The sequence below is a fragment of the Physeter macrocephalus genome, chromosome 7 (genome assembly GCF_002837175.3).
Source record: "Physeter macrocephalus isolate SW-GA chromosome 7, ASM283717v5, whole genome shotgun sequence".
Taxonomy (NCBI): Eukaryota; Metazoa; Chordata; class Mammalia; order Artiodactyla; family Physeteridae; genus Physeter; species Physeter macrocephalus.
The window spans coordinates 110433091-110459507 of record NC_041220.1 but is presented as its reverse complement, the minus strand read 5'-3'; the positions used below and the strand labels follow the sequence as shown (position 1 = coordinate 110459507).

At 40.5% G+C, this 26417-nt stretch overlaps 2 protein-coding genes across 6 annotated transcripts in view; one reads left to right on the top strand and one right to left on the bottom strand.

Moving 5' to 3' along the window:
- TET2 (tet methylcytosine dioxygenase 2) overlaps window positions 1–9952 on the bottom strand; it is a 136087-nt gene extending 126135 nt beyond the window's left edge. For 2 of the 5 annotated variants that reach the window (XM_007106503.4, XM_007106502.4), the window contains exon 1: window positions 9686–9931. The gene's annotated coding sequence lies outside the window, so the exon portion shown is untranslated. Of the gene's footprint in view, window positions 1–8859; window positions 9419–9685 lie in introns of those variants that run through there. The other 3 variants (XM_007106506.4, XM_007106507.4, XM_055086150.1) reach the window with 3 other exon arrangements.
- PPA2 (inorganic pyrophosphatase 2) overlaps window positions 1–25186 on the top strand; it is a 320000-nt gene extending 294814 nt beyond the window's left edge. Inside the window, exon 14 of the mRNA XM_055086153.1 lies at window positions 25177–25186. The gene's annotated coding sequence lies outside the window, so the exon portion shown is untranslated. The remainder of the gene's footprint in view (window positions 1–25176) is intronic.
- Window positions 25187–26417: the final 1231 nt, after the last annotated feature.

Sequence of the window (26417 nt, the reverse complement as noted above, 5' to 3'; positions counted from 1 at the left end):
GGAGGAAATGACCAATCTCCATCACTTTTCTTCTTATGTAACTCCTGACCCGAGGACATGATCAAAATTAACTGCCTGTCTAATTAAATTTAGAGTAAGTTTTGTAATCTCAGCAATGCATCCTGAATGCACTTTCTACCACCTCTCATCGACTTCTTCTTTTTCTTATTATGAGAGACAGTATTACAACCACTAGAAGGACACTAAGCAGGCAAATAGCTTGCAAAGTAACAAATCTCCATCCAATAAAATTACTATATGACCCTTTCAGAGGAAAGTATCCAATAGCTTTGTTTGGGTGAACAGAAACACAATTTAGTATTCTACCCTCTTATTTTAAATTTCACCCTCATGGACACTAATCGTATCTTTTATCATGGGTTTGTGAACAGAAAACGAACTCCATTCCTTAAGGAGGCTAAATTCTTACCAATATTAGAGAAAACTGACAATGTCAACAACTAAGTTTTTTATCCCTAAATATGAAGTGTTGCCCATAATCTTCAGGATTACTTAAAGCAAAGAAATTATAACAATGTAAAAAACGTGATGCAAACTGTCAGTAGTAAATTAAACTGTGTTTTAAAAAATACACTGCCTTCAAAAAAAACCTCAAGCATTTTTTTAGTCATTTAAAAATGCCATGTTCTATATCTTTTATATACTTGATACAAAATGTTTCTAAATTGCATATTAAATATGAGTTGCTGTCTATAAAACGTCCTACTTGAAAAGTATCACATTTAAGAGTAAACAGGTTAAGTTTCAAAATATTGAAAATTTAGTTCCCAAAGTTAACCAAGTGTCCTTTCTAATTTTGATTTCCAGTAGACACACATAATTCATAGTCACTTAAAAAGGTAAGTTATTAGCAAAATGTCTCCTAGCTTCATTTTCTGCCAATGTTTTTCTCCAAGCTATAATGTGGTAGACAATTCCAAAATTAAAAACCATTTAGGTGATTGGATTGGAATACAGATAGATGAAATCTAGAATGAAAAGTTTAAAATATGTGCTTTCTTGCTGAAATCTACCTGCTTCTCTTTTTACAAAAACAAATAATGTATGTGTTGAGTATTTTTAGATTGGAAGATTTGTTCTTCCCTCATTTTAAAAATTGTTTTCCAGTTTTATTGAGAAATAATTGACATACATCACTGTATGTTCTTCCTTCATGTTTGAAAAGTATCCATTTATGGTATTTTTTCCTCTTATCAATTATGTTTGATACATGAAAATATGAATATAAAATGAATTAATGTTTTAATAACTGTATTTACTTTTTGAGATGCTCACTCCAATTTTATGAACTATCAGACACTTTATTTGCACAAATGATTTCTTGTTCTGTTATGATGTATGCAGTAAGACAAATAAAAAGCTAATAATCATCCAAACTAATCAGTGGGTGTCCAAAAGTACTCCTTTTAATGCAAAAATCATGAAAGGTTATAAAAGATCTGACAGAACTTTATAGCCAATGGCAAATGTGTAAATTCTATAACTTCAAACAAAAATGGAAAAAGTACTGAAAGAACAAACAGATTTAAAAATAAATTAATAGGAATAAGACAGTAGGTTACAGACGGAATCTGGGTATAGTATCATTGTATTATTTGTAGATTCTGGTGCTTTACTTTAGAATCAGCACAACTAATAATTAACGTATTTTTTAATGGGTGTCCTTGTTTCTCAATGCAGGCAGGAAAGAAAAACAGGAGAAATAACTCAAAGATAGACCATGTTATATCCTCTGGGCTTCATTATCATTATTTAAGCCTTTTTTCCTTTTACACTGCAAGACAAAAAAAAAATATCAATTCGAGGAGAAATATATAATAAAAACCCACCTCGAGAGTTGGGTGAATAGTTTCCATTAAAGTATAATCTGAACATAGCAACCAGATTTAATACTCTATCAAGAAAAAGACATGACTTGGTAAGGCAGGTTTTAGTAATGGCTAATAAAACATGACAATAGTAATTAAAATTATCATTACTTTGTGACGTCCACAAAATTGTGACAAATCTCAAAATAGCAAAAGTAGCAAATGAAAAACATCAATACTATGTATGGCATACGTTCATGGGAGACCTACTGTCTATGCCTGACATGGGCAAGCCTGCTCTCTCTGAAGAGAGAAGTCCATCAGCAAAAATCCACAGCCCACTGTTTTTCCTTTGAATACAGTGTATCTTTCAATAATAATTATTTATTAAAAGGCAAGCTAAAAATGTTTTTTTAAAAAATCAAAATATCCCTAATTTGAAAAGGTTTACAATTTTTGGAACCACATTAAAATAAAGCAAAGATGGAGTACTACACTCAAATTCAGTGAGCAGCTTTTTGAATATTATAGAGATACTAGTATGAAAATCTATTATCAGCTGAGTTGGTTCAAAAAGTGTTGCAAGAAACAAGAGATGGTAAAAGCAAATAAACTACTCATTTCTCCCATAAGGAAGACCAGACCTATATTCTACCTTATTGCTTTCCATAATAATCACTACATCAACTTCCTGATGGGTCAAAGGTTCTAACATGAGTGTCTAACTTGGGCCTGTCACAAATGCACAACAAACATACAAGTAAATGCTATAATCATACTCTTAAAAGGTATATCTGGGTCATTTCTACAGCTATTCCTTGAAAAAGTAATGATTACAGCAATTACATAAAGCCAAGACATGTCCCCATTGATTACAATAACATGTGTACATTATTAAAGCTGAATGCTTCAAGATCATTGGCTTTCCCCCACACTGTTATCAGTCATGGCACCAAGCTACGGGATCCAATTGGCAGCATTCTAATCAGAATTAAAGGGAAAGGAGTATTGCTTAACAAGAATGCTTGGTATCTAGAATTACATAAAGCTAGAAATTCAAATAACGCCAACCCCAAGTAATTCACTGTGTGTGTTCAAAATTATGTCCTAATTTCATAGGGTCTAGACCTAAAAGTCTGCACTCATTTTACCATTAACAGTCTGTAAAATTTTGGTGGTGTTTGTAAAGACTGTGCCTATATGTGGCGAAACATGGAGAGCCATCAACATTCTGTTCCTAACTCTTTCCCACTTTGTCTTGGCATCACAAAGACGGCTGCAGACCAGTTTCTTTTCTTAACCCTATTTTACGTGTATATTGTTAATAATGCTGCTATGGATATTCAGGTACAAGTTTTTGTGTAGACAGGTGCATGCATTTTAAGTCTCCTTTTATGACTTTCCCTACATAGCCCACATTATAGCTACATTTTCATCATTAGTGGTAATGAGGCGGTATAGCATAATGGTCAAAAGGCTGGCTCTAGAGAATGAATGGCTAAATTCATATCCTAGCTAAGCCACGTACTGGCTATAGGAACTTGGGCAAGTTATTTAATCTCACTGTGTATTAGTTTCTTCTCCAGAGATAGGGATAACAACAACACCTACCTCTAGAGTTGTGATGAGAATTAAATGATATAACTTGCAGTGTCATAAAACAGTAAAACAACGTAAAATATTTTTAATGCAAAAGTATTTTAAGTAAAAAAAAAACACCTTTTGAGTAAACAAAACCCTATATTCTGATGCACATTTTGATAAGACATGGTAGTACAATCACATGATTGATGAAATAGAACTGTGTTAAACTTTTTTTGTTTTGGGGGAAAAAAGGTTTTAAATTATCTGATCATGTGATAAAATGGTATAGAACTAAATATATACATACACAAGTATACAAGTCAAATGAGAAATCTGAGTAAGATTGGTAGACTGTATCAATGTCAGTCTCCTGACTGTGATATTATACTATAGTCTTGCAAAATGTTACCACTGGGGAAAATTGGGCAGAATGTTCATGTCCAATTATTATTATTTCATACAACTGCACACAAATCTACAATTAGCTCAATAAAAATTCCAATTAAAAATATGTGATCCCTTGGACTTCCCTGGTGGCGCAGTGGTTAAGAATCCGCCTGCCAATGCAGGGGACAAGGGTTGGAGCCCTGGTCTGGGAAGATCCCACATGCCGTGAAGCAACTAAGCCCATGCGCCACAACTACTGAGCCTGCGCTCTAGAGCCTGTGTGAGCCACACTACTGAAGCCCGCGCGCCTAGAGCCCATGCTCCCCAACAAGAGAAGCCACCGCAATGAGAAGCCTGAGCACCGCAACAAAGAGCAGCCCCCGCTCAATGCAACTAGAGAAAGCCCGCGCGCAGCAACGAAGACTCAACACAGCCAAAAATAAATAAATAAATTAATTAATTAATTTTAAAAACAATAAAAGTATGTGATTCCAGTATAAATTTACTAAACATTAATCAACTGTATGCTTATAATGACTGACTTTTATAGGACAACTGCCATAACCTGTAGAAGTTACATTTAAGGAGAAAGCACCATCGTTACTACCATCATCAGCAACACCAAGGCCTTATACATTATTTTTCTTACGCATTTAGAATAGATTACACATTTTCTAATTAAATGACATTTTTTTGCTACTTCTACATCATTTATTAAACCTTTTTTCCCCTCAGCTTTTATCGAGAGTAACTGATATATAACATCATGTAAATTTAAAGTATACAATGCAATGATTTGTAATAGGTATATATTGGGAAATGATTACCACAATAAGGTTACTTAACACATCCATGACCTCATATCGTTATGATTTTTTGTGTGTGTGATGAAAACTTTTAAGATACACTCTCTTAGCAGCTTTCAGGTATACAATACAGTAATGCTAACTACAAGTCACCATACTATGCGTTACAACCCAGAACTTACTCATTTTATAACTGGAAATTGGTACTCTTTGACCACCTTCACCCCCTACCCCCGAACCCCAACTCATTAAATCTTGATTTAGTAGTATACCACTAGATTCTATTACGGAATAAAAAGACATAGAAATCAGTGCCTCCCTTCCAACAGACATAAATCTAACTTTTAAAAAATTTACAGTATTTTTAGTGAAGCAACCAGTTAATTTTATGTCCTAAATTGTCCTCCAAAAATGCTTCATTCCAATTCATTCATCTTTTTAAGTAATCCTCAGATTATTTGGAGCTTGATTTCAAGTCAGTTTGAGGAACAACCCTTAGTGAGTATAAGATATCGATCTCAAAATTCTTAAAACTGCAGGTAGGTTGACATTATCACTGAATTTAATTTTACACAAAATATTAAAAATCCACCTACCATCAATTTATCCTTCTGGAAGCCTGGCACCTTTAACTGCATTTCATGACAAGCGGAGAAAGCATAAGTCAAAGCTGATAGAATTTACTATTTTGGAATGGGCAACCAAAATCCATTTTATTGAGAAAAGATTTTATATCTATCTTAGGTATTTTCTGCAATGTACAACCTAGAATAAGAATAATGCTGGAAATAAGCAGATACATACAATCCTTTTTGGCTTGCAGTCACCATGATTCAAGGTGTCTTGCTTTGCACTCTTCCCTCCAGGAACTCTTCTCTCCCACTACACACCAAACCAACAGATGAACTATATAACCTCCTTAAATAACGGCACAGTATTTACAAAGTTTGGGCAGTGAGTCAAAATAGAAATTGGAGATCTAGACCAAGTAAATACTGTATATTTGGCAAAATCATTTGTGGTTGTGTTCTTCAGCACAGTTTCCAAGATAACCACCAACTCTACTTGGCAACCTGACTCTCCCACAGTTAAGGCTCCAACTGTAAAGCTGGCTTGAGAGATATTTTCCTGCTACTGGCTTTGGTGCCATTACTACTCTTAAGAACTACTGTGCAATGATGGCATAATAGTTGAGAAAATGTTATTTTGATGAACCAAAACTGACAGCTAGCTGGTCCAAAGTTTTAACCTGTCCCCATGACAGGAAACAATGAGAGTAAAACAGTCTACATGGTTGTTTACAAAACAAAGAAGACTCCCTCTCGTAACTGAAGATTGCTAAGACTATTAAAGTCTATTAAGCAATGATACCATCAACAACAAAGACAACAATTAAACTTGTAGAGGCAATTAGGGCATTAAAAAAAAAGCAGATTTAACATTTTCTAAGTATTAAACATTCTAAAATGTCAAACATCCATAGCTTTTGAGAACATTTTATTTCAAATTAATTTCTTAAGAATTTATATGAATTTACTAACTTGGATTTGGTGCAGTATGAAAAATAGAGTTTCTGCCAGGTGTGTCTGTGAATCATAAAAAGATCTCCTTAATGAGATAAACAAATAAGGAAAGATTGGGCTGGCCAAAAAGTTCATTCAGGTTTTTCAGTAACATCTTACAAAAGCCCAAACGAACTTTTCGGCCAACCCAATACATTTCAGTAGTGACATCTGGCTTACAACACTGTGTATGGGTGGAGCCTTGGAGAAATTGATAGAGAAATTCTAACTACAACAAGCGAAACCAAAACATTAATTCCACTCTTTGTTACCTAATACAAGTCTAGTGCCCAAACAGAACTTTGGAAGTCTGTCATAACAACTCGCAGGCAGGTGCATTTCACTTGTTCTGGAAGTGATGTTGACCTGCCAATGTCTAGGTCCATGCACCACTGAATCAGGATCTTATCAATCCCTCTGGCTCCTGGCATGGACCAACACAATACCAGATCTAATTAGAGCCATAAGAAGAGTTTGGTAAATGTGTGAATTTAAACAAGGCAAGAGACTTCCCTCATTCCAAGTTAATTTCTCATTAACCATTAGTTCAATTTAAAAAATAAGCAGGGGACTTCCCTGGTGGTGCAGTGGTTAAGAATCCATCTGCCAGCACAGGGGACATGGGTTCAAGCCCTGGTTTGGGAAGATCCCACAAGCCGTGGAGGAACTAAGCTCGTGCGCCACAACTACTGAGCCTGCATGCCACAGCTACTGAAGCCCGCGCGCCTACAGCCCGTGCTCCGCAACAAGAGAAGCCACCGCAATGAGAAGCCTGCGCGCCCCAACGAAGAGTAGCCCCCACTCACCGCAACTAGAGAAAGCCCACGCGCAGCAACCAAGACCTATCGCAGACACACATACATACATACATAAATGAATGAATGAAATTTTTGGAGAATCCAGGTAGTATCGACTCTCACAAATATGGTAAATGAAAAGCTGAGGTTATGTCTTTCATTGTAAAGTATCCCATGCTAATTAAAATAATTTTTCTAGTAAAGGAAAAAGTAATATTTTCTTGTTTTGGTGAATAATATGCACATCTCCTCCTTATAATCATTGAAGCCCCTCATACAATATTAATTAGCAGCTATTTTCAGAAAAGAGTCTAAATTCGATGCTGGGAAAGAACAAGCTTTCATGGTCACAATCAAAATTATTAATCAATGTAGATATCCTTATTTATCAATGGGATATATCTATGATTAGTTGAATAGCCTTAAGACAGAATATACAACATCTGAAAAGTCCCCCAAAAGTAGTTATATACCACTGCTAGCAAAAGAAATTATTTATTTTAAATTCTGAATTGCTGGAATAATTAACCACAGTTTTCTCAACAAACAGTAAGCATTTATGCTAAATTCCTAAGTGTCTTCTTTATTATTTAGGACAAATAAGAACTAACCAAATGAGCTGTTTCTATTCCACAGAGATGAGTAATATGTCTCCCTTGTAATCATGCTTCCAATATCAATGATTAAAGTAAACTTAACTGCTTTTCCAGAGATCAAAATACAAGGAGTTACAAAGTGAACTACTGAGGACAAATAGTTTTGGAAATCCGATTTATGGAGTAATGTCCATTACTGTGCTTTTCCCCCTTCCATCTTTTAATCATGTCCATGCCTTGTAAACTTGTTTGACTTTCCAATCTTTCACTAACACTTCTCTGCTTGATAACATTTAAAAAAAATCAGTATTTATTGTGTTGAAATTTACATTCTACTTCAAACCTATTACAAAACACACATTCAAACATGGAAAAGAATATAACTCCCCTCCAGTATTTCAACTTTTCATTAAAATGCAAATATAATGATTTTCATTAGCCAGGCAACAATACCCACAGTCTTAAACCAAACCCAACCCAACCCAACCCAATTATCTTTTCTATGTACATTCCAACTGTCCCTAAGATATACTCTTCCTCTTATGTTGGATCATTTGTTGATGAATATTTTTAGATTTGTATTTGCCATTATTATCCCTGATTGGAGAGGGAAAAGCACAATGTGTGACTCGAGATTTTAAATTTTGGATATATCCTACTCCTTAAACAGACAAATATAAAAATACTTCACTAAATTTTAAACAACTGGAAAATGATCCGTTTTCCATTCCTAAACACTACAAGAAGGGAGAAAACTCACTCAATGCAATTAAAAGTATGTCATGAGGGTAACAGCCAGTAAATTTCACTTATATTTCACATTCGACCTTCTCAGCAGTCTATCCAGCCCACACTTTATTTGCCATAGGTAGAAAACTCTCCACAGAAACTTAGCTTAATATCGCTAGACGAGCAGCCCCAATGAAAGAGATTCAGCAAGATTCATGTGTGTAAGAAGGAGGAGGAGGAGGAGAAAGAGGAGAAAAAGAGGAAGAAGGGGAAGAAAGAGGAAGAGGAAGAAGGAATAGAAGAGGAAAGAGGATGAGGAGAAAAGAGACACAGAGAAAAGCAGAGAGATAAAAGACCAAAGAAAAGAGAGCAGCCAAGAGGGAAAGAGAAATTCGGATGGGATGTTAGAAATCTGCTCTCTACGTCTCTGTTTCTTTACTGGGATTGGGTTTCATTTCTTTCGGCGCCCCTGACCTTGCAGTCTTCCAACTCTCCACACTCCCCCCCACTCCTGCCCGCCCGCCCCCTCCCCCGGCCTGCGCCCGCCTTTGTGTCCGCCTGTCACTTACCGGGGAACCCGACGAAGCTGATTCGGGAGAAGCACAAAGCCAGGACACAGATTTGCCCACAAATTCTCTCACACACATTCCCCAGGCTGGAAGGTACAGCCCATCGCAGAGCTGATGTACCTCGAGAAAAGTGGGTTCGGGTCTTATTGGGGGAACCAGAGAAACTATTCTTTCCTCTCTCGCTCGGCACCGCTAACAAAACGCGCGGACTTCAGGAAAAAACAAAACCCCACTGAGTGGACTCCTGTTCCACTCGCCTGACACTCGCTGAGCGCAGCCCCCGAAAAGGGGGACACGGGGCAGAAGGGGGCGGACGCAAACGCACACCCAGACCCAGAGCCCCAGCGGAGAAAAGGGTCGAAGACCACTCCGTCTGTGTTCTCCCCAGGGCGGGCGAGGATAAACCCGAGGCTCGTCTGCCTTCCACGAAGGGAGGGGGTGGGGAAGCTTCAAGGGGAAGGTCGTGCCCCCCACAGCTGAACTATTTTAGAAAGGAAAGCAGAGAAAAATCACTTTCCGGAGGATAAAAGGCCGGGAAAGCAGCCGGCCGGACTCCCAAAGGTAAGTTTTCTGGGCGAGGAGGACACGAGCACTAGCAGGAGAGAGAGGAGGACACAGAACTACAGGTTTAAAGGGGGGTGGGGGGAATTAAAACTATATTTGTCAGCCATGTTGAAGAGGCTCCAGTAATTTGTGAAGCTTCCCTCTTCCCTCTGGGTATTTGTGGGTGACACTGCAGGCTTCGCTCCCCAGTCCCCACAAGCCCGAGAGAAAGCGCAGGGGAGAGGAAAGGGAGAGTTTCGCGGCACAAGAGAAGCGCTCTGACCTCGTTCTCGTCCCTCAGCCTTGCAGCAATCCAGCAGTGGCAGTCGGGTCTCCTTTCTAACAAATCCTAAAGGGCAGCCATCTTGCTTCCTTCTGCTTCTCTACGAAAGCAGCCTAGCCTCCGCATCAATATTCATAAGGCAGTTTGACGTCTGTTCTCATCACTCGGCGGGGCCGGCGTCTCGGGGCGGCCGCGGCGAGGGGGCGGACGTGACTCGCATGCGAGCCGGGCCTGGGCGCGCGGCGCTCGCGAGGAGGCGGCGGGGCCGCCCGAGCTCTCGCCGCAGCCGCCGCTCTCCTCCTCCTCCGCCTTCTCCGCCCCGCTTCCTCCTCCTCCTCCTCCTCCTCCTCCTCCTCCCGGCCGCCTCCTCCCCCTCCACCCGGCCGCCGCCTCCTCCGTCCCGGTCTCCGCCGCCGTCCCGGGGCCCTGGGCCCCGGCTCCCCGGGAATCGGCTCCCCGCCCCAGGGCTCCCCGCACAAAGGCCGGCGGCCCCTGGTGCCGAACGAGGGGGCGCGCGGTCGAGGCCGGGGCTGGGGAGCCAGCGGGGGGAGCCGCGGGCCCGGAGGAGCGCGGGGCGGGGGCGCGCGGGGGAAGGTCCGGCCCCCGGGACCTTCGGATGGGTCTCCACTCCGGTGAAGGCGCGGGGCGGGCGCGAAGGGGGAGGTGGCGCGCGTCCCTGGCAGGAGGCTGCGAGACCCCAGCTTAACCTTTTAAACTTTTTGCTGGCACCGCACCCCCCCGCCGCCGCCGCCGCCCCCGCCCCGACTCCCACCTCCTGGCAGGTATCCCCGCACACGCCCCCTCGCGCACCCACCCCCTGGTAGGTCCACCCGCCACGCCTCGTCCCCGCTTTGGCATCCTCTCCACACAGTCGCTTTCATCTCGCTCAGCAGAAGCACTCCCCTGTTTCGCGGAGGGCATGCCCTTAGTGCTTTAGGGGCCTGTAGTTTTAAAGACTTGACAAATTAGGAAATTGACCCAGGCCCGCTTCTCCCCGCCCCGGCCCACCTTCTGTTTACTTTGGCCACGTGGGCTGGGAAGGATTCACGCAGATCCGAGAGGGCTTTCGCACCGGTGACTACTTCGCGCTGGATTCGGTTGTAAGAAATAAATCTGCACTTTCAAATGCTTAAATTTACCCCCATAAGAGCCTCTATTTTGAAAAAATGGCCAGCCTTATAATTAAGTCATGAAGAAATCGACCCATAAAGAACTAAACGCCGAATGACGACGGACGCTCGATTTTCCCTGAAGTTCGGAATTGTATAACCACTCGCATCCACTGACAGACAGATTTTCTTTTCCATTGCCGAGTAGTTTTACTTCTCTTTTTAATGCTTTTTTTTCCTAATCATAAATTTTTTATGTGAAGATGAGATAAAGAACAAAGCCCATGTGAATTGGTATATCAGATGGTTTTTGAGATTTGCCCTCTATTAGAAGTTCTCACGTTACTGGCATTCAAATTTTAGATAGACGTTTTGGGCACATCTTTTACGGGATCACTACATTGTGATCACGATACTCTTAAGTAAACACAAGTTATTTTGTGTAGCTCACGGTTTTTTGTCCGCAAGTCTTTACCTAATTTTATGAAATCGGAATATTTTCTCTTTGAAAAGTGTTAAAAAAAGGAACTCTTTGTATGTGTCACGTTGTTACTAAGAAGAGCGTTTGAAGTGAAACACTGTTTATTCCACTTTGAGACCAAGTTGACTTCGATTTCTGGTTTTGCACTAGACTAAGTAAAATCGTTCGTTTCCCTAAGCATTTATGTAAAATGAATTTCCATCTTTTCTATTTGTACACTAATGTGTCATTGAAGTCTTGGCAATTGCTAATGGACTTTAAGCTGTTTAAAAGGTGCCTTGTAATTTGTTTCTCAAGTCCAAAAAGTAAAGTGTTCCGAAGGCTGTGACGTACAGTTGTGCAGCGCACAGAACAGCAGAATTGTGGAAAGCATGAGCTTTGGAGTCCACAGAGGCAGATGAATCTTGACTCCACCCTTACTAAATGTGTGACCTTGAGCATGGTACTTAACCCTTTGTGTATATCAGTTTCCTCACCTGTCAAACACCATCTAAAACAGTGTGGTTGTGAGGATTAAATATGACACTAAGTGCCCAGGTGGTTATTACTACTGGTTATTACTATTACCAGTCATAAGCCATCTACTTTCAAGAGTTTTTCTTGTTTAACTAGAAATATAGAAGTAATTATATGTCTTCCTACATTGACTAACATGGCAAATATTGTATTGGCATGTGTCTGATATAAACACCCGTATATTCCCTTATTTATATGATAATTGGGGAAATGGTCTGTAGGGTCACCTCCTTCTCGTCTTTTAAACCTCTCTCTTTGTTGTAGCAGGTGGTTCTCGTCTACCTGGAATCATACTTGGCTTGCAGTTGGTTTTGCAACAGGCCCTGAACCTTTTCTTGCCAACTTCTTCCTTTGCACCTCCACCCCACCCTTAACCATCATGACATTTGTTAATTGAAAAGAAAATGCCTTACTCCTCTTGGCTGTTATGACTTTTCAACAGCAAAAGGAAGTAAAATTCTAAAGGTCTCCAGGTGTAAAATATCTTAGTGAAATTTTGTATTGTTGATTTTTTAAAAACCTCTTCCTTACTTGCTATTTCTGGGAAAGATAAGCTATAGTGAACATAATCAGTTGTTGACTGGATATTAGTGCACATTTGTATGGGTAATTGGAGCAAGCTTTTATTAATTGTGTGCATTCTTAAGATTTCTCCTCTTACAGATGTGGATAATCTATTTTTAAAAGATAGTTTGCTGTTTTAACAGCAGTCAATTGCTATCAAACTCCTTACCATTTCCTTTTTTTTTTCCTCCAACTAGAAAGACCAGCACTACTTCCACACAGAAAAATCCTTGCTTCCTTACCAGAGGAAAAAAAACTAATAAAACAAGTCCCACGACATGCTATTCTGTGTTAGAAAATTGACTTGATTGGGCTGGGCACCTGATGTCTAACTCAATTGCTCGGTCTCTAAGCCTCATAGGGTGGAGGCAGCTTCCTGTCTGCTCTGTCCTTTAAAGAGCTGACAACAGGGCTTTCCAGGTGGCGCAGTGGTTAAGAATCCGCCTGCCAATGCTGGAGACACGGGTTCGAGTCCTGGTCCATGGAAGATCCCACATGCCGCGGAGCAACTAAACCCATGCGCCACAACTACTGAGCCTGCGCTCTAGAGCCCACGAGCCACAACTACTGAAACCTGTGCTCCGCAACAAGAGAAGCCACCGCAATGAGAAGCCCGCGCACCACAACGAAGAGTAGCCCCCGCTCTCCGCAACTAGAGAAACCCTGCGCGCAGCAACGAAGAACCAACGCAGCCAAAAATTTAAAAATAAATAAATTTATATTAAAAAGAAAAAGAGCTGACAACAGCAGCTTGCTTTACAATGCAAATTTCTTGTGCTAACAAAAAAGTAATAGGTGATTCTTAATTTCCTCCCCACCTGCGGAATAGGAAATTTTCTTTAAGGACTTGATTTTCTCTTTAACGGAGAGAGAGTTGTGGTGCATACTCCTTTGAAAGAATTACAGTGGTTTAACAAACATTAAATCATGGCCTGTTGTTTCCCATCTCCAAAAACATATTTCTGAAGTATGACATGATAAAGATTCTCTCCATGCTTAAAAGACAATTGACCTTCAAACAGCACAGCAGTCATTGCTGTGAAGGGACTTTGTTGTTTCTTTTATCGAGTGACATTACTGCACACCATACAAAGGTACATATTTAATATAAGTAGAATGCCAAGTGAAAAAAATCCCCAAGAGATGAAACATTTAGACAGAACACTTTAAATTATTGATATACATTATTATTAATACAAACCATTATTGTCTAAAGCCGAGGATCATAATATTATGAGATTCTTGATAGAGTCTCTTTTGTTAATATGATTTCTGCTTACTTTTTTCCTGACCTTGTTTCATATGGTTAATTTCTCTTTCTAGCGTTTGGAAATTTTAAAGAAATAGACACAAATGATATAATCCTAACACTCAAATCAGGAGCTTTCCAATGTGTGTACTGATCTAATGGGGGTTAAAATGAAATGTCAGATGAAACTCAAAAGCTTAATCCTGTTAAAATATTGTCAAAGGTGTTATAAGAAGAATATCAGGGGGACTTCCCTGGTGGACCAGTGGTTAAGACTCGGAGCTTCCACTGCAGGGAGCATGGGTTCAATCCCTGGTCAGGGAACTAAGATCCCACATGCCACGAGGTGTGGACAAAGAATATTAGGCTCATTAGTGAGACAGATCCCATGGAAGTGCCTCCAGAAGTATTGCAAATGTGTTGCTAATATCAATCTCTTTTCTTCTCATAAATTCTGAATTCACAGTCCAGTAACTACTCTTCTTATTCTCATCCAACTTTGGTAACGCATTTAATATCCCACTTTCTTTTTATTTTAATTAATTAATGTATTTATTTATTTATATTTAGCTGTGTTGGGTCTTTGTTTCTGTGCGAGGCCTTTCTCTAGTTGCGGCGAGTGGGGGCCACTCTTCATTGCGGTGCACGGGCCTCTCACTATCGCGGCCTCTCTTGTTGTGGAGCACAGGCTCCAGACGCGCAGGCTCAGTAGTTGTGGCTCACGGGCCCAGTTGCTCCGCAGCATGTGGGATCTTCCCAGACCAGGGCTCGAACCCGTGTCCCCTGCATTGGCAGGCAGATTCTCAACCACTGCACCACCAGGGAAGCCCCCACTCTCTTTTTTTTAAAGTAATTAATTAATTTATTTTATTTTTGGCTGTGTTGGGTCTTTGTTGCTGCGCGTGGGCTGTCTCTAGTTGCGGTGAGCGGGGGCTACTCTTCGTTGCGGTGCGCGGGCTTCTCATGGCGGTGGCTTCTCTTGTTGTGGAGCGTGGGCTCTAGGAGAGCAGGCTTCAATAGTTGTGGCACAAGGCTCCGTAGTTGTGGTTCGCGGGCTCTAGAGCGCAGGCTCAGTAGTTGTGGCGCACGGGCTTAGTTGTTCCGCGGCAAGTGGGATCTTCCTGGACCAGGGCTCGAACCCGTGTCCCCTGCATTGGCAGGTGGTTTTTTAACCACTGTGCCACCAGGGAAGTCCCCCACTTTCTTCTGAGAGAATAATTTTTCAGTTTCAGTGATAAACTTCAATAATGAAGTTTATTATATAGGATTTTATAGTTTTAAAAGCATTTTTGTACACTAATATTTTTGTGGTAAGGTGTACACTAACAGTTTAATATTCAAAATCCTATGCCACATTAAAATGGCATTTAATTCCTGTCTTACAAAAATGAAAAGTGAGGCTAAGTGACTTTTCCTGCAATAGAAGATCATCTCTCAAACCCAAGTTTTGTGAATCCAAGATCAGGCCTTTTTCATTATACCCAAACTATCCTCATATCTTTTCCTGCTCATCTTCCTCTAAATTTTTCTCACCATTATTAGTACTAACTAGTATAAGAATCTTCCCTTCAAAACTCAAAATAATTTTCCATTATTCTGTTGCTTAAAAAAAACAACTCAACATCTGCATTTACATATACTACATTTACTTGTTAAATACTGGCTATGTACCACGCATTGCAATAATTCTTGTACATTTATTATCTTTTAATTTAATGCTTAGCATAACCAAATAAGGTAGGTAAAAGCTTATTGAGAATTAACAGTTGAGTGATTTGGTTGGGATTAAAGAGCTGGAACCAAGGTCTAAATCTAAATCTAGGTTTGTCTTATTCTAAAGCTCATGTCCTTGCAAGCTACACTGTTCTGTCTCCCCAGTTTAGCAGATACAGATATCTATGTTTAATGCCATGATAAGTTTTTCACACAATTAGTGTGTGTGGGGGGGGTGTTTTGGGGTTTTGTTTTTGTTTTCTTTACAATAACATTAGTGTTCCCTATCTCTTCCTCATAAAACAAAAGCAGAAACAAAAACTCTTCTGTTTAAACCTTTACTTGGTTTTGTTTGTTTGTTTTTGTTTTTGAATCATTTGCTTTCTACCCTGTTTCTTTTGTTTCCAATTGTATGCTAGAAGTTGGCATGCTTGAACTTTTTGGAATAATGATTATATTTGTGTAAAAAACAAATGTGGTATCACACTACTGCCCACTCCCCCATCCCTATAACATATGTCTTACCCCCACTAACAAATTGTTTACAGATAAGTTCTGCTACCTGTTTTCAATATTAGTGTGGTGAAAGGACATTGCACCCTTGATCTGCTCCTGATTTCCTTAAATGACTTAGGGTTCATTCCCGCCGAACGGGGAAGCTGACAGGTGGAAAGAGTGCCACCTACTGAAATTGTTCATAGGACATGGATCTTTGGGGATAAAATACTCAGAATGGGATGGCACCAAATCTTTCCATTGGGAAAATGAATGAGACTCACCTCTGGAGCTTTTGAGAAATTCAAATAACTAGCTTGCACTTCTCTACCCCCAGCAGTGTCTTGGTTTGATTAATGAGGTCTGGGATGGGGCTAGAGTAACAATATTTTTCAAAAGATTCACGGATAATCAGATGTACATCTCTGCTGAAAAGTCACGGGTATAGCTTAATGTGTAAAAATACGATGAAAACAATTAATGCTTACACATAATATTAATAGTTAATGGGCACAAAATGTTGTCATTCATGGAGCATCCCATGACAAAAAGCAAACAGTGGGTATCTCGCTACAGTCTGGTGAAGCCCTCACACCTTTTCAAAGATGGAGCAAATCTGCCTGTGACTCCCTTTCTGTATTTCAGGTTGGTTAAATCCTTCTAAGTTCTCTTGTGGCGGGTTAAAAACAAACAAACAAACAACTCTCCTTTGAGGAAGAGATAAATAATTTGCAGCCAAAGAATGACCCAGATTATTACTAGTGAAAAGGAAAGAGCAGGGGAAAACGCGAGTGATAGGACTGATAGCCTGATGCAGTGGGGAGAAAGAAGTGTTGTTGAAAGTTGCCTGAGTTCAACTTGTGAAGAATACTTAGGGATTTTTGTTCTCATAAAAAAAAATTCTATTGGTTGAGTTTTGTCACATTTTCTAAAAACATTTAAACCGTTCTTTAATCCAGGCAGTTAGACAAATTGATTCTGATTTCTTTCTTTTTCCAAAATAATGGTCATGCAATAGTTTATGAATGTATTACAAAGCAGCTAACTATTAGTGCAGTTCTGACTGAAAGAAAGAGCTTTACAGATTAAACTAATTTTAGGTCCCCGTGAGTTAAATTCTTCCCTTTCTTATGATATTCTATATGGAAAAGAAGGAAAAATAAAAAAGGAAGTAGGGTAGTCACTATTTGACATCCAATTTTCTTCAAATATTCTAAAGTGTGTTTTCATACTTTCTAGAGATGTGTGAGAAAAATCTAATGAGATCTGAATCAGTGCCAACTCAGAGCCTGTGGGAAGGGGGGGGTAGTTTCCTGCAAAGATCTACACCACCAACCTCTGTTTAATTTGTTTTCTTATTTTATATCTTAGAGTACAATACTATTACCATTTGGCAGAAAATCTCCTTGATCTGTCAGTAATTAGGCACGCCTCTAAGTTGAACATGGGTTGACTGCCAAGCAATTGTTCTGCATTTCACAATGACTTTAATCCCCAAGAGAATAAAGTACATTTAAGCAGTGACCACAAAATAGGGGTTCCTGAAAGAGAAGTTGGAGTAGAAGGTGAAAAGAAACACACACACACACACATTAAATCAGAACATCAAAAACACATGCTAAAGAAGCATTTCTTAGGGGGTCCCTAACATTTATTTCTCTGAAATCTTATGATCACTGACCCTAGTTAGACTGGGTAGAGAGAGATAAGGAAGTGAGAACTATTGAAGAATGGTGTGCTTAGCACAGGGTTGGGAGATGTCAGGTGGGTGTGATCCTGGTGGTGATAATGATATACTTTAATAAAGGAGACTTTCCTGATTCTCCTTAAATCTTGAAACATTAATAGCTATTGTCTACTAGTGAACAAGAACCAAAAGAGTCTCTCTCTAAATTTAAAATCCCAAAAAGGCTAAAGTCATAATTTTGGTGGGTGAGGGCCACTGTTAAAGGTAAAAGTAGTATCAACTCACAAAACAGATATTCAAAAAAATTTAGGAGGAGAAACTAGTAAAAGCATACTTATTGGAATGTTAAACTCAGTCTGATATGAGTAAATGACATGGTTTAGGATTGTAGTCTAGACTCTGCTACTAAAAAACCTACCCCAAATCTTTAACATGCATTATCTCATTTAGTATTTACAATAATCTTTAAAATAGGTGAGACAGTTATGAATCCCATTTTATTTTATTTTATTTTTTAACACTAGGGAACATGTATTTAACACATGAGGGGACATGTCAGAGAGATTAAGTAACTTGCCCAGGGTTACACAGCAGGTGATACATTCTCAGACTTAAGTCTTCTTCAGTATTCTTTCTACAAACCAAAGGGAAACAAATAAACCAACTTTAATTCCTTCCTGGGGGCAGAAAAGGAGCTCTGATCAACCTGTGACATTGTATCTTAGGCTGATACATTTGTATTCCTTGCCTATGCTCACACAGGCAGAGCAGAATGCTACAGTAATGGAAACATTTAGGAAAAGTGGGTTTACTGTTTTTCATTTATTTACTTGTTTATGTTTTAATGTAGGCCATCCACTGTGGTAGGAATTCTGTTCATTCCAAATGTGAGGTGAAAGTTAATCTATTCCCTAAAAAAGATTTCTAAGGGGAAGAATAACAAGTCAAGACACTCTCAGAAATTTAAAAAAAAAAAACAACTTTAAAAATGAAGGCTTGTTAGTCTCATTTTCCATTGCAAAACGGTTCATCTGAAGTTTCTAAACTGTCATAGGTTATGGTGATGCTTGAGATGCTGATGTGTCATTTGCGTTTCAATTTCACATTCTTGAGAGGCAGCTTAATCAGCACATGACCATAACCAGAGTCAAATGGCATCGTTTCGAGGGTTTGCTCAGGAAATCCTCAAATCACAGAAGGATCAGAAACGGATGGAAATACCATCGCAAAAACATCCCTTAAAAGGTGTAATAATAACGACATATCTGGTCATTCTTGTTTCACATTAGTGGTAGCATTTCCCAGGCTCTGCTTTCTCAGCCTTTAAGAAAGGCTATATTTAAAATTAAATTTAAATTAATTCTATATTTAAAATTAAACTTACATGGTGATGGCTCATTGCATTATTCTCACTTCAATATACTTCTTATTTTTTCTCTCATTCAGTGATATAACAGTAAACAAGATGTGTTCCCTGCCCTCCAAGAACTTATAGTCAAGTGGGAAAACAGACATGTAAATGGGCTGTGATAAAACACTCTGTGTTGTGTGCTGGGGTGCAGTCAGAAGGGTGCTTACCTCATGCTTGAAAGCTCAGAGCAAACCTCCCATGAAAGTAATATTTAAGCTAAGATCTTAAGGATGAATAGGAATTATTCAGGCCAAGTAGAAAGTCAGAGAAGAGTGCTCGGTGGAGATAAAAGAGTAAAAAGAGTATGTGAAGAATGGGGGCAGGAGAGAGCACGACATGTTTGAGGGGGGAAAGAAAAAAAAAAACATGTTCCAAATGACTTGTATAGGAAGTGAAGAGGGAGAGGGTGACCACTCAGGCTGTGGCCATGTGCAGGGACCAGATCGTGAGGGTTAGTGACAGTCATGGTAAGGGGTTTGGGTTGTGGCCTAAGTGCGGTAGAAAGTCAATCATGGGTTTTAAGAGAGAAGAAAATGATCAGATTTGGATGTTGGAAATATCTCTCTAGTAGCACTAGGGAGAGTGGATTGAGAGAACACAGTAGCAGGGGCTAGAACACCAGTGGGGAGACAGGGGTAGTGACTTAGGAAAAATTAGAGTGGTCTTGAATTAGAGACCAGGCAATAGGAAGGAGAGAAATGGAACGGTACACGGGTGTCACAGAGGTAGAAGAAATGGAGCCTAGTAACTGCTTGGAAGCATGGTGAAGCAGAGGCGGGGCTCCAGAATGTCACCCAGGTTTCTGACCTGGCTGGGGCAGTTGGCGGTGACTTTCACTGGAGATAGAAATGACAGGAAGAGAAGAGGACCTGGAAGTGGGACTTTGAGAGCTGTAGGAGAAAAAAAGAAATCAGTGATCAAAACATTAAGTTCGAGGCACCTGAGGGACATCCATGGGGAGATGTGCAGTAAGCAGTTGGATGGCTGAGCCTGAAACCTAGGAAAAAGATTCGGACTGGAGTTAGAAATTTGTGAATCATCTGCAGACAGATGGCAGTTGAGGGAGATACCCTTACACTCTGAGTGAGAAGAAAAGTGGAGTTCTAGGACAGGACCCTCAGAGGGACACCCCCTGTGAGGTTTGAGAGAAAGAAGAGGAGCCTCCAAAGGAGGAAACCAGAGGTGTGTGCTGTTGTGGGAACCAAGTTAAGGACTAGCCTCATGAAACGAGGTCTGACCTGGTGAGCAGGGCCACATACTAATGAGCTGTCACCTGAGACGAGAGAAGTGCCTTGGGTATAACAGTGGGGCATTCCTTGCAATCCTTGGCCAAGTGAGCTTCAGGAGAAGAGTCCTGGTGACAGAAGCCAGATTGCCTGAGGTTGAAGGATAAACAGGAAGTGAGGATGTGGAGATAGGGAGAGCCAGATGTTTAAAGAAGGTTGGCTACAGAGAGAAGGAAGCAGATAGCAAAGAAGCTCCAGGGCGTTGTCGGATGGAGGAAAGAATGTCTTAAGATGGGAAAGACTCCAGCACGTTTACGGATGGAGAGAGCAGATTGAGGTGGGTGGTTAACGATACAGGAAAGAAAATAAAACTTAGTGAACAAGGCCCCTGAAAGGTAGGGTCTTTTAAAAGAGTATTCTGCTGACAAGCTGAGGAGGGGCATAGGCCTTACAAAGGAAGGGAGGACAATTGGTTTAGTGAGTTCATTTCATCGTGCCCTCCCTCCATCTCTCTCCCTCCCTAGTGGGCTCTGTAGATTTTCTTCACAAGATTCATCATTGCTTTGGAGAGAAAGAGGAATGGGGTCTGTGAAATGTATTATGAATTAAATGCTGGTGGTTGGACAAGGCTGAGGTGGTGTCTATAATATAACATAAATTTCTAGAAATCAGAGCTTCCTTCAAAACACAAGGGTGTATTATAAAACACTGCAGCTAATAAATACATACTAAAGGGATCCTACAGTGGCGGGAGAATCTCCATCTGGGTGATGTGGAGTGATGGCTAAGGTTTCTAATCCATGCTTGGTACTATAATGACAGCTCTGTGATCCAAGAATAATCATAAGAATATATACCAAATATTGATTGTCTACTGAGTGCTGAGCACAAAGAACATATTATTTTTATACTACAAGGATCCTGCAAGGTAGATATTTATTTTCAGTTTACAGGTAAGTAAAGGCTCAGAGAGAATAAATAAGTTTCTACAGTCAAAGAGCTGGTTAATGGCTCAACTAGCATCAGAACGAAGTTTATCTATGTCAGATTGTGAGCACTTTGCACTAAGTAACATGGGGTATCTTTCAGAAATATCTCATTGAAAATTATTTTTGCTCCCGATTTCCCTCAAAGTTATGTATTATTATGCAATTAAAATATCTTCTCTTTTAGATAATTGTGACCAACCAACCTAGGAAAAAATTGGTATTGGTGTGCAAGGGAGAGAGAGTTGGGGAAAAACTAGATCCAGACATATAGAGATTAATGAGAGAAAAAGAATTATCTCCAGCGTCACATATTCCTTCAGCCTGCCTATTTCCTGCATGCCGCAACTAAAGATCCCACGTGCGGCAGCGAAGATCCCACGGGCGGCCACTAAGATCCAGTGCAGCTAAATAAATAAATAAATATTTTAAAGGTACAGAGATATTTTGTCTGCCTAGAGCTGAAAGTAACTGCACGACTAAACACTTAAATTGCAATTATGACAGGCACCACAAAGGAAAGGTTCGGAGGCTGTGGGGGAAGACACAAGGAAGGATGCAACCCAGTTTAGAAGTCAACTTAAGCTTTCCTTGAGGAAGTGATAATTGGGCTGACTTTTGAAAAATAACTAGAAATGAACCAATCAAATGGGGTGTGGGGAGAGGAGTCTTGTTTCAGGCAGAGGGAACTGCACACGGGAAAGGCCCAAAGCAGAAATGGATGTATCGTAAGGCCAGTGTGGCTGCAGCCCAATGAGTAAGTAGGAGGATGCAAGCAATGAGGCTGAAGATAGGCATGGACCAGGACATACAAGACCTGGTAGGTCATATTGAATCTGTTTTCGTCATTATATATTGATTTAAACTGCTCAGGATCCATCCTCACTTTTGTCAGAGAATGATACTATGATTTATCCTTGGGAAACTATAAGCAGATAGGGTAGGGGCAAAAAAGAACCAGGCCTGGCTTTCCTTGACAGTAGAGAGGCCATCTTTGGCCTAATCCATTTTGTGAGCTAAGCCTGGCCACAATGCTTGCCCTTGAACGGGTCTCAGTAATAATTATCATAAGAGAACACAAGGACAAACTTCTCAGGCAAAAGAAGTAACCGTAGCAAAGAGAATATATCAGTTGTAAAGACTCCAGTTCTATTTCAAAGGTAAAGATCACCCTGAACCTAAGGGATGATGATGTTGCCCTTTTCAGACCCTCAGGACTTCAATCGACTAAAGCTTGGACTCTGTCAACTGCCCACGTCTCTGTCAACTGCCAATGGCACATGAATATGCATGTACCATTAGCTTAAAACTTCCCCAGTTTTGCTGTCTGGGGAGACACTGCTTTGGAAAGATCCCCGGAGGTCTCCTTACTTGCTGCAAGAGATAATATATCCTTCCTTCTCCCAATCTTTGGCTTGGTTGTGTCTTTTGGCTCAACATCCATCAAGAGGCGAACTCAGTTTTTTGGGTAACAGAGCCAGTCTTCAAACCATGAGGTTTAGGAAGAGCCAGTCTACCTTCAGCTTCAAATGTGGGCCCGTGTTGAAGCAGCCATGGCCAATCAGAGAATAACCTCCTGCTCTCCCCACAGGAATTGTTAAGAGAGGGAAACATGCAACCCAAGCCAGGCCAATCAGAACCAATAGGGCGAACTCTGGGCCTTTTGCTGGTGGTGGTGGCTATTGCAACCAGAGGGAAAAGCTCAGTTCTCTCAAAGGAAATGTCTCTCTGTAGCCAACACAGAGGAGAGTAGTGCTGAGAGATTATGTCCAGTTAACATCGCTGAATAGATCTGCTCCATAACTTTTTGGGTTTGTGAACCGGTACATTCCTCTTACCAGGCAAGCCTGTTTGAGATCTATTTTAGTAACTTAGATCTGGAGGAGTCTTGATTTATTATTATTTTTTTTAAGTGGTACAAGAATCAAAGTGTGGTGACAGCTAAAGTGTGGAATTAGCTGGGTGTAGGTAGGAAAGAGGCAACGAGGACCTCTTTCTGTTACCTGAAAACTGGGTTCACCTTGTTATCGAACCAAACTTGGGTCCCCTCACCCATGCACAATAAAGCCCATCTACTGACACTGGACTGTGGTGAAGGAAAGTGCAGCTTTATTGTAAAGGCACCAATACAAGGAGGATGGGTGGCTTGCGCTCTAAAACCCCAAACTCCTTGCTGGTTTTCAGGGAGAAGTTTTTATAGGGAAAATTTGGGGTGAGGGCTGCAGGGTGTGTGGCTTTCTTCTGATTGGTTGGTACAGGGCTGTGTTCCAGGAATCTTGTACTCAGCCTGAAATTACCATCCTCCACCTGAGTGGGGCCCTTAGTTCCTGCAGAAGATATTGTTATATATACTCCTTGAGGAGGCACCAGGACCCTGCCCCAAGGCTGCACTATTGTTTCTTGACTGCTCCTCCCTTGTTTCTGAATTCCCTCCCTTCTGTGATTAGTAACTGTTTGACTCCACACTTTGGAACTCAGGGAAGGTGAAGGAAGCTGAATGAAGCCTATTTCCTACAAATAAGAAATGGGAGACATGGAAAGGACTTGTACCTGGGAGGGCCCCACAGGGTCCTGCTCCATTTCAGCCTCTTGGTGGATGTCAAGCCAAAAGCCACAACCAAGCGAAAGATCAGGAGAAGGAAGGATTTATTACTTGCAGCCAGTAAGGAGAACACCGGGGATCTTTTCCAAAGCAGTCTCTCCCCAAACAGCAAAATTGGGACAGAATCCAACTTCAGTTAATCAAAGTCATGAGGGTCAGAAAAGGTCAACATCATCATCCCTTAGATTCCAACTGATCTGGCGGTTGAGCACCTGAGTTGGGGGCGGGTGGATTTAAATTCTGTAAAACAGCTCAAGACAGTGCTTGATGCTAGTCTTTACCATCAAAATAGAACCTGGAGTCTTTACAACTGATTTGTTATCTTTGTTATTGTTACTTCTCTTGCCTGATAAGTTTGTCCTTCTGTTCTCTTAAGATCGTTATTACTGAGACCTGTTCAAGGGCAAGCATTGTGGCCAGGCTTAGATCAAAAAAATGGCATAGGCCAAAATGGCTTCTGTTCTGTCAAGAAAGCCATGCCTGATTCTCTTTCTCCAAGGATCCCCTACCTTATCTGCTTACATTTCTTTAGCTGAGAAGTGAAACACAACAGTTGATTAACTTGTTATCTGTGGTATCTCGGGACTCAGAGTATGGGCCTACTGAGACTGGAGATTAGAAGATGTGTTCTTTTTTTTTTTCCTTTAAATAGTAGTGTACTGGTTCTTTATTTATTTTTAAACTTTTTATTTTATATTGGAGTATAGCCAATTAACAATGTTGTAATAATTTCAGATGCACAACAAAGGGGCTCTGCCACACATATGCCTGTATCCATTCTTCCCCAAACTCCCCTCGCATCCAGGCTGCCACATAACATTGAGCAGAGTTCCCTGTGCTATACAGTAGGTCCTTGTTGGTTATCCATTTTAAATATAGCAGTGTTGTACTGGTTCTTTTTTCATGAGGTTTAGTGAGGTCCTTTAAGAAAGGGACAAGCTGCAGTTAAAGCTGGTTTGTCTGGAAGCAGTGAAAACACTAAGAGCAGCCCTTTAGCCCTTGTCCTGAAATCCCAAACAACTAGGAGTCAGAAACTTTATAACTGTTTGGAGTTTGAAAAGTAAAGTCCTCTGTTCCAGTCTAAATTTAGTGCTAGCAAAAGTGGGTAGGGTAGAATGAAATCAGAAGATAAGATTGAAATCAGGAGCTCCACCCACCTCTGCTGACAAAACATCAAGGTTAATTGTTAGAAGACAGAAACCACCCCTTTGGGATCTAGAATCAAGGATTAGGCCTCAGTACCAATGCTGGCTTTTGTTGCTAACTCCCTGAATTTATAGGAAACAAATAGATTGTAGAGTTTACTAAACTTTTAAGGAACTTGGGTTTCCAGAGAAACTCAAACACCCATAAACTCAGGGCTGTTATTGCTCAACCCCCAAGGCAGTACTCAGGATCCTAAACCCACACTAACAGAAATAGCACCAGTAGTAGAGTGTGATGACCAGAAAGTAAAAACTCCCCAGTGCCTTTCTCACCAATGGCCAGAGAGGACATATTTATTACACGGGAGATCGTCCCCGAAGACAGATTCCAGAGTATACAAAAGGGGTCCTCAAGAAATTCACTCCAAAGCCAAGGCAAAGGATCCCCCTACTGCTGTCCTGCAAATACTCCATTGCATGCCACCCCTCCTCCCATTTCCCCTTTTTCAAATAGAAGTTTTTATGGTAGTTATTTTGTTTCCTCCTCACAAATATTCATTGTTTGTTGGAGATGATTAAATGTATCATTTTACAATAGGTTTCTGAACCAGGAGGAATGCACATTAACAAGAGAGTCTAGACTCAGTCTGGTTGCAGTAACTGGGTAACACTTGAATGGTGCTGGTACATATGCTTTTGATATGATATAAGAAAAAGATGTGTGGATGTTGTGCAGCCAGGAGGTGAACTATAGTAAACATCTGTGTTTTGACCTATCAGGAATCCATTTCTTCTAGGTCCACTCCCTAATTCTCCCAGAGGAACTGCTCTTAACTTTCATTACATGTGACCAGGTGAATCTGACTTCACTTTCAGCTTCAGACATGGCCAATCAGAACATTGTAAACCTCTGACTTTAGTGATTGGTTCTGGACGTCCTAACCACATGTTGGTATCTAGGCCAGTTAAATCAAAAGCAACAAAACAGTTCTGGGGCTGGGGAAGAGGCTTTTTTTTTTTTTTTTTTTCTTTTTTCTGTTGGGATTGCTGTGAATGTAGAATATAGGCCTGGGTTTTCTATCACCTATTGTAAATGAAGAACCTGCCTGACAATAAAGCTAAAATAGACCAAACAAGAGCATTTGACCCATTTGAGTCACCTCATCCAGCTGAACCTAAAAATAATCTATCCTTGAATTTTTCATTATGTGAGTCAATCCGCCCCACGCCACTTCCCACTTTCTTAGGGGTAATCTAGTTTATGTTGGGTTTATTTCCTTACTAATTGAATGAACATTTAACCCAAGAGCAATGGGAAGTCATGACTGGATTTCATCAGGGATGTGATCATATTTGAGAGTTTTGAAGGGCAAGTTTTGTTTGAGTAACTCTTCTTGAAGGAACACCAATAAAATGTTTCCCATTTCATCCCCAAAATGTAATAAGGAGAAAGAATCAGTCGGCTAACTGTTGTACCTATATTTGTACCCAGTGTGTGTCGTGAGACCAAATCTAATTGTGGTTAGGGGTCACTGGGGACAAGGTAGA